This window comes from Mandrillus leucophaeus, unplaced genomic scaffold (assembly GCF_000951045.1).
Source record: "Mandrillus leucophaeus isolate KB7577 unplaced genomic scaffold, Mleu.le_1.0 Scaffold505, whole genome shotgun sequence".
In the NCBI taxonomy this organism is placed as follows: domain Eukaryota; kingdom Metazoa; phylum Chordata; class Mammalia; order Primates; family Cercopithecidae; genus Mandrillus; species Mandrillus leucophaeus.
In genome coordinates this window covers 942,883-951,007 of record NW_012105421.1, presented here as the reverse complement: position 1 = coordinate 951,007, position 8,125 = coordinate 942,883, and the positions used below count along the sequence as shown (strand labels likewise).

At 39.2% G+C, this 8,125-nt stretch overlaps 1 pseudogene across 1 annotated transcript; it reads left to right on the top strand.

Annotated features, from left to right (window-relative positions):
- Positions 1–3,930: 3,930 nt before the first annotated feature.
- LOC105551081 lies at positions 3,931–7,849 on the top strand (annotated as a pseudogene). Its single transcript, XR_001007814.1, has one exon. The product of XR_001007814.1 is annotated as a dedicator of cytokinesis protein 11 pseudogene (transcript).
- The last annotated feature ends 276 nt before the right edge of the window (positions 7,850–8,125 follow it).

Sequence of the window (8,125 nt, the reverse complement as noted above, 5' to 3'; positions counted from 1 at the left end):
CAACCCAAATGTCCATCAATGATAGACTGGATTAAGAAAATGTGGCACATATACACCATGGAATACTATGCAGTCATAATAAAGGATGAGTTCATGTCTTTTGCAGGAACATGGATGAAGCTGGAAACCATTATTCTCAGCAAACTATCACAAGGACAGAAAACCAAACATCACATGTTCTCATTCATAGGTGGGAATTGAACAATGAGATCACTTGGACATAGGGCGAGGAACATCACACACTGGGGCCTGTTGTGGGGTGGAGGCCTGGGGGAGGGATAGCATTAGGAGAAATACTTAATGTAAATGACGAGTTAATGGGTGCAGCAAACCAACATGGCACATATAACAAATCTGCACATTGTGCACATGTACCCCAGAACTTAAAATACAATAAAAAAAAGAAAGCCACAGTGAGATAGTCTTTACACCTACCAGAGTCACTGAAGTAAAAAACAATGACAACAGCAACAACAACAACAACAACAACAACAAAATCTCTTCGTAATGATTGTTCTTTTATGAGCAACCACTGATGGAGTATATCTTGCATAGAGTATAGTCTTTCCCAAAAGCATTTTATAGACCAGGGTACAGTGCCAGGTTGAGATACAACCAGCTGATTACAGGGTAAGAGTCTTTTACCCGAACCCAGCACCTGGTACAGCTGTATTCTAAGATACACAGATAGGTCCAGCCTGAGACACATGAACCAAGACCACTTTATGGAGGGCCCCAATGCTGTACTTTTATCCCCAAATGCAAATATAAAAACTTCTGACCTCCTTCAGCTAATTTTTTTTTTTTTTTTTTTAAGATGGAGTCTGGCTCTGTTGCCCAAGCTGGAGTGCAATGGCGAGATCTTGGCTCACTGCAAGCTCTGCCTCCCGGGTTTACGCCATTCTCCTGCCTCAGCCTCCTGAGTAGCTGGGACTACAGGCATCTACCACCACGCCCGGCTAATTTTTTGCATTTTTAGTAAAGACAGGGTTTCACCGTGTTAGCCAGGATCGTCTTGATCTCCTGACCTTGTGATCCACTCGTCTCGGCCTCCCAAAGTGCTGGGATTACAGGCATGAGTCACTGCACCTGGCCTATTTCAGCTAAATTTTTAACAGAGGTTTCGTAGGACTCAACACATGTTGCGTAGTACAGCACAACTCAAAGTGCAAGCTTGCTAGCAAGCAGAGGAAATATACTACCTGCTACATGCAATGGTTTGTACCCAGTTAAGAGCAAGAGAAGGAAGATCCCCAGTGGTGGTGGTCAACATCGATACAATCTGGCTCACAGTATCAACTTTTGTGACTACTCCATAGATACAGGCTAGATTACCACTCACAATTTGATTTGAATGTCAAGACTGATGATCATACACACACACACACCCCCCCCAACAGTGTGAAAAGTTTTATTACTTGTGAGGATTTTGGGTTAAAGCAGGGTAGGCTTCTTAAGCTTGTCTGTAAATGGATTGAAAGGCAAGGAAATGAAACTGGCTAGAGATTTCTATTGTAGGGGATTGGGCCAGGGTGAGGTTTCCTGCACACAAGCAGGAGCTTATGTGTTTCAATTTCAATTCCCTGAAGACACTAAAGGTGAGAGCATCTGAGCTTTATCAGCTTTCCCAGACGTGTGGAAGAAGGGAAAAGTCATGGATGAGGCCTAAAAGTTATTCACAGTCAAACATCAAAAACTAGAATTAGACTCTATTACATTTTGGCTCTCAAATTTAGGTCTTTGATCTTTTTGAGTTAATTTTGTATATAGTGTGAGATAGGAGTACAACTTTATTCTTTTGCATGTGGATATCCATTTGTCCCAGCACCATTTTTTGAAGATAATATTCTTTCAATTTAACTGGAAAGACCAGCAACAGGGAGTATCATTTGCTTGCCCAAGCATTAATAATTTGGTATTTTATTTCTTATTTGGCTGTGAGTCCTATGTGCATTGGTACTCTAGTTGAGAACCACAAATGTGGAAGAGGTAAGTGGTAGAATTCAGGCATTACTGAATCTCTCTAAAATAGAATGATAACCTCACTCATAGCCTTGCAAACCTAGGGCAGGTATCCTTCAGAAAAACTCCTTGCTCGCTTGCCTATCTGAAGTTTTAAGCATGAATTTTAAGCTAGTGAGTTATCTATTCTTGAGATTCTACAATTTACCTTAGGCTCATCTTGGTAAAAACTGATTCTGGAATTTTGCCTGAGGTTGCTGAATGTCGTGGATGATCCTTTGAGTTTTGCAGTTTCTCCTTTTCCCAGTATTTCCCCTAGAAACTACTGGGCAGATCACTTGCCAGGTCCTGGCTGTTTCTCCTTCCTATGTTGCCACAGATGGACCTTCCTACCTGTGCTCCAGTTTTAAACAATACTGTCAATAGATAACATTTACCAAATACCACACTGAACTAAGAACTTCTAACATGTGGACCAAATGCCAACCACTGTGGGGGCCTGATTCCTGAATATCCATATAATGTTGTCTCAAATCTTTATTTTACGTCCTGTGGAAACACAAAGTGGTTCCCATGATTGCAGATCCTTGTGGTTCTTTATATTCCTCTACACTCTCTGCTGAATTAGAACGATTTATGCATTATCTTGCTATCTCACGTGTGTTCTTTCCTTCATGACAGTTACCCAGGGGTGAGACTCAACTGCTCACTCTCACTGTCATTTTTATGTGTAGTTGAGTTTACCCAAAAATTGGGAAGGGTTCAGAGGAAGTTATATGTTAGCAATGCAAAAAGCTCTAATTAAACACTAGATATTCTCATTTCCTAGACCTTTGACAACCTCAGATCTATGAATTTTTTTCTAAAACTTTTTGTTTTGAGATAATTTCAGACTTACAGGAAAGTTGCAAAAACAGTACAAAGTGTTCCTGTGCATCTATGGTTTTCCAAGTCCAGTGGGTGTCTGCAATGATTGGTTATAAATTTGTTATTTTTCTAAGCCATATTTCCTTCTTTAGGAAGAGGGTTCTAAGCTTAATTCCAGAGTAATCAGAACATATTTAAGATTAAACATTTTATTTAAAGTAGGTTAATGAAGTAGGAAAGCATCACAACCCATCTTTCCCTGGATTTGTCTTATCCAGGCTATGTTGTTTTGTTTCTAATAGATTTCTCCACCTTTATCCTTGGAGTGAACAGAATCATCTAGGGAGGAGAGGGTACAAAGATGAGGGGAGAAATGCTGGGACTATATACCTCCTCTTCTGTTCATTGATGGTAGAGAACCCCTAGCCTGGTGATGTATCCCAATTATTCCCTGATTAATGAATCTTCTGGGATTGATGGGTAAAGAACTAATAGTTTTTTGAGAACCCGACAGTCACTGAATTATAGATTCTATGTTTGAAAATGTAGACAGACTGGAGATCTTTTGTATGAAGTCTCTATTTAAAAAAACCTCAAGTCCAGAGCTCTATCTGAAAAAAACACTTGTTCATCTGCTGTCTTGGGTATTAGAGGAGCTGATGTCAGCAAGATGGCAGAATACGAGTTTCTAGCAGTCATCCCCTTGAAGAAACATCAATTTGAGCAACCACTTATGTACAAAAATACCTTTGTAAGAGCCAACGAATCCAGATGAGAGATTACAGCACCTGGCTAGAGCATGGAAATAAGAAAAGCACATTTAAGAGGGTAGGAAGGACAGTTCCATGTTGCCAGCATCACTGCTCCCCCAAACTTAAACAGTGCAATGCAGAAAGAGACCCACCACATGAGGGAAGGAGAGTGTAGTGAGCAGACTTCGCTGTGGATCCCAGCACCAGGCCTGCTCCAGTGAACACAGGCACAAGGTTAGCCCCTACAGTCTCAGGCTTCAGGTCAGTCCCTGCAGCCCCAGATTCAAGGCCTGCCCCAGCATTGGGCCTACTTCTGCAGACCCAGGTTCCAAGCCTGCCCCAGTGCCAAAATATTACTATGGAGGTTGAAAAGTTTGTTCCAGAAATGACAAAATATTGTTATCCATTTACTATTTACAAAAACCATTTGTATGTATATCCCTTGCAATTAAAACACAATAGCTAGAAAACATTTGCCAAGGCAAGGAACATTTCAGTCTGTATGGAATTCCAGGATTCAGATGAAAGTGATGCTAGTGCTCTAAAGTGTGTTTATGGAAAACCTGCAGGGTCTGTTTTTACCACAAATGCTTATGCTGTTGTCTCGCATCACAATCAAAACCCAGAGTTCTAGGATGACATTAAAATTGAGCTTCGCATTCACTTCCATCAAAAACATCATTTGCTTTTCACTTTTTATCATGTAAGTTGTGAAATTATCACAAAGGGAACAACCAAAAAGCAAGACACAGTTGAAACTCCAGTTGAATTTTGGTACCTTTGCTGAAAGATGGTATAATCATCACATTTGGGCAGCAGCTGCCAGTTTCTGCCAATCTTCCCCCAGGCTACTTGAATCTGAATGATGGATAATCAAGAAGACAATGTAACATGGGTATTAAACAGGTAGATGGTGCAAAGCGTTTGTGGAAGATTAAAAGCCACTTAGAATCTACCATTTACACTTAAGATCTGCATTTGCACAAATTCTTCCATCATTGCCAGCTGATTCAGTCAGGCTCGAAAGAAGTTCCAGGGGAGCTCATTAAATACTTAAAGTCTTTGCATGCCATGGAGATCCAAGTCATGATACAGTTTCTACCTGTAATTCTTAGGCAACTCTTCTGAGTTCTCACAAATATGATCCATGAAGATGATGTTCCTATCAACTGCACCATGGTTCTCTTACATATTGTATCAAAGTGCCATGAAGAAGGCTTGGATAGTTATTTAAGATCATTCATAAAGTATTGCTTCGGACCTGAAAAACCAAGTGCTTCTTAGGCCCAGCTGATACGTAAAACCCTGGCTGCTACGATGATAGCACTATTGAAACAGTCTGCAGATTTTTTTAGCAATAAACACATTGCTAAAGTACTCATAGTTTTTCTTTGAAATAATTGCAAAGTTGATGGCCACATACTTGTTGAAAGAGAGTAAGATTAAGCTTCCCCGAGGCCAGAGATTTCCTGAGGCATATCATCATGCCTTACATTCACTGCTTCTTGCAATAACCATGTGACTATTCTGTATGCGGAGATTCCCAATGAGTCCAGAAATGTGAATTACAGTTTGACTAGCTTCCTGAAGTGCTGTTTGACACTAATGGATAGAAGATTTGTTTTCAATTTGACTATATATCTGGATTCAGCCCCAAAGATCCTAATGTTCTGGCTGAATACAAGTTTGAATTTCCGCAAACAATCTGCAATCACGAACATTACATTCCTCTGAATTTGCCAATGGCATTTGCAAAACCTAAACTGTATTCAAGATTCTTGATTCTTGAATACAGTTTATCAGATGAGTATTGCAAGCATCACTTCTTGTTTGGTCTACTTCTGAGGGAAACTTCCATTGCTCTTCAGGACAATTATGAGATCAGATATACAGCTATCTCTGTCATAAAGAACATTTTGATAAAACATGCATTTGACACAAGATACCAGCACAAGAACCATCAAGCCAAAATAGCACAATTGTACCTCCCCTTTGTTGGAGTGCTTTTGGAAAATATACAGCGATTAGCAGGTCAAGCTACCTTGTATTCTTGTGCAGCTATGCCTAATTCTACATCCAGAGATGAGTTTCCATATGGCTTTACTTCACCTGACAATAGAGGGAGTCTGAGCACTGACAAAGGCACTGCTTATGGGTCTTTTCAAAATGGACATGGAATTAAGAGAGAAGATTCAAGAGGTTTCCTTATCCCAGAAGGAGCAACAGGATTTCCAGATCGGGAAACTTCCAGCTGGTGAAAATACCCGACAGAGTTCCACAAGGAGTAGCGTATCCCAGTATAACTGCCTGGATCAGTATGAAATCAGAAGCCTCTTGATGTGCTACCTGTATATAGTAAAAGTGATTTCGGAAGATACTCTCTTAACTTACTGGAATAAAGTATCTCCTCAGGAGATCATACACATTTTTATACTTTCAGAAGTATGCTTGTTTCACTTAAGATATGTGGGGAAAAGAAACATAGCAAGGTGCATGATGCCTGGCTGTCAAAACACTTCAGAATAGACCAAAAATCACAAACCATGCCTGCCCTTTGAAACAGATCAGGGATAATGCAGACCCGGCTTCAGCATCTTAGTAGCCTAGAAAGTTCATTTACACTTAATCACAGTTATAGAACAACTGAACAGATATTTTCCACCAGGAACTTCTTGAAGGCAATACAGCTACTGAAATTTCCCTAACAGTACTAGATACCATGTCATTTTCCATCAGGGCTTCAAGACCCAACTTTTAAATAATGATGATCACAACCCATTAATGAAAAAGATGTTTGATATTCATCTTGCTTTTCTTAAAAATGGACAATCTGAAGTGTTGCTGAAACATGTATTTGCCTCACTGAGAGCTTTCATCAGTAAGTTTCCTTCAGACTTTTTCAAAGGAAGAGTAAACATGTGTGCTGCATTTTGCTATGAGGTTTTAAAGTGCTGCACATTGAAGATTAACTCAACCAGAAATGAAACATTTGCATTTTTGTATCTTTTGTTGAGAAACAACTTTGAGTATACCAAAAGGAAGACCGTTTAGAGGACACATCTATAGATAATAATTGCTGTAAGCCACCTGATAGCTGATGTAACACTAAGTGGAAGATCAAGATTTCAGGAGTCTTTATTCATTATCAATAATTTTGCAAATAGTGACAGACCTATGAAAGCAACTGCCTTTCCCACGTAAGTCAAAGACTTGACCAAGAGAATCTGCATTGTTCTTATGGCCACTGCCCAAATGAAGGAGCATGAGAAAGACCCTGAAATGTGAATTGATCTCCACTGTAGCTTAACCAAGTCCTATGCAAGTATCCCAGAGCTCAGGAAAACCTGACTTGATAGCATAGCCAACATTCATGTAAAAAATGGAGATTTTTCAGAGGCTGCAATGTGTTATGTCCATGTAGCAGCTCTAGTTGCAGAGTTTCTTCATTTAAAAAAAATTTCTTAATGGATGTTCACCCTTCAAGAAAATTACTCCCAATATAGATGAAGAAGGAACAATGAAAGAAGATGCTGGGATGATGGATGTCCATTATAGTGAAGAAGTCTTGCTGGAGTTGCTAGAACAATGTGTGGATAGCTTATGGAAGGTGAAACTTTATGAAATAATTTCTGAGATTTCCAAGTTGATCATTCCAATTTATGAGAAAAATCATGGGTTTAAGAAACGTACTCAAGTTTATAGAACTCTTCATGGAGCTTACACAAAAATTCTGGAAGTTATGCATACAAAAAAAAAAAAAAAAAAGACTTTTAGGCACTTTCTTCAGGGTTGCCTTTATGGCCAGTCTTTTTTTGAAGAAGAAGATGGAACATCTTTACATCTATAAAGAACCAAAGCTCACTGGCCTCTCAGAAATTTCCCTGAGACTTGTTAAACTTTATGGTGAAAAATTTGGTATGGAGAATGTCAAAATAATTCAGGATACAGACAAGGTAAATGCCAAAGAGCTTGATCCAAAATATGCTCACAAGCAGGTTACTTATGTGAAGCCTTATTTTGATGACAAAGAACTCACAGAAAGAAAGACTGAGTTTGAAAAATCATAGTATCAGCAGATTTGTTTTTGTGGCTCCTTACACTTTTTCAGGCAAAAAGCAGGGTTGTACGGAAGAACAGTGCAATGCCGTAAAATCTTGACAACTTCAAACTCATTTCCCTATGTGAAGAAGAGGATCCCTATTAACTGTAAACAGCAGATTAATTTAAAACCAATTGATGTTGCCTTCTTTGTCTCTTTTGATCTTTGATGGTTTAAAGTCTGTTTTATCAGAGACTAGGATTGCAACTCCTGCTTTTTTTTGTTTTCCATTTTCTTGGTAGATCTTCCTCCATCCCTTTATTTTGAGTCTATGTGTGTCTCTGCATGTGAGATGGGTCTCCTGAATATAGCACAATGATGGGTCTTGACTCCTTATCCAATTTGCCAGTCTGTGTCTTTTAATTGGGGCATTTAGCCTGTTTACGTTTAAGGTTAATATTGTTATGTGTAAATTTGGTCCTGTCATTATGATGTTAGCTGGTTA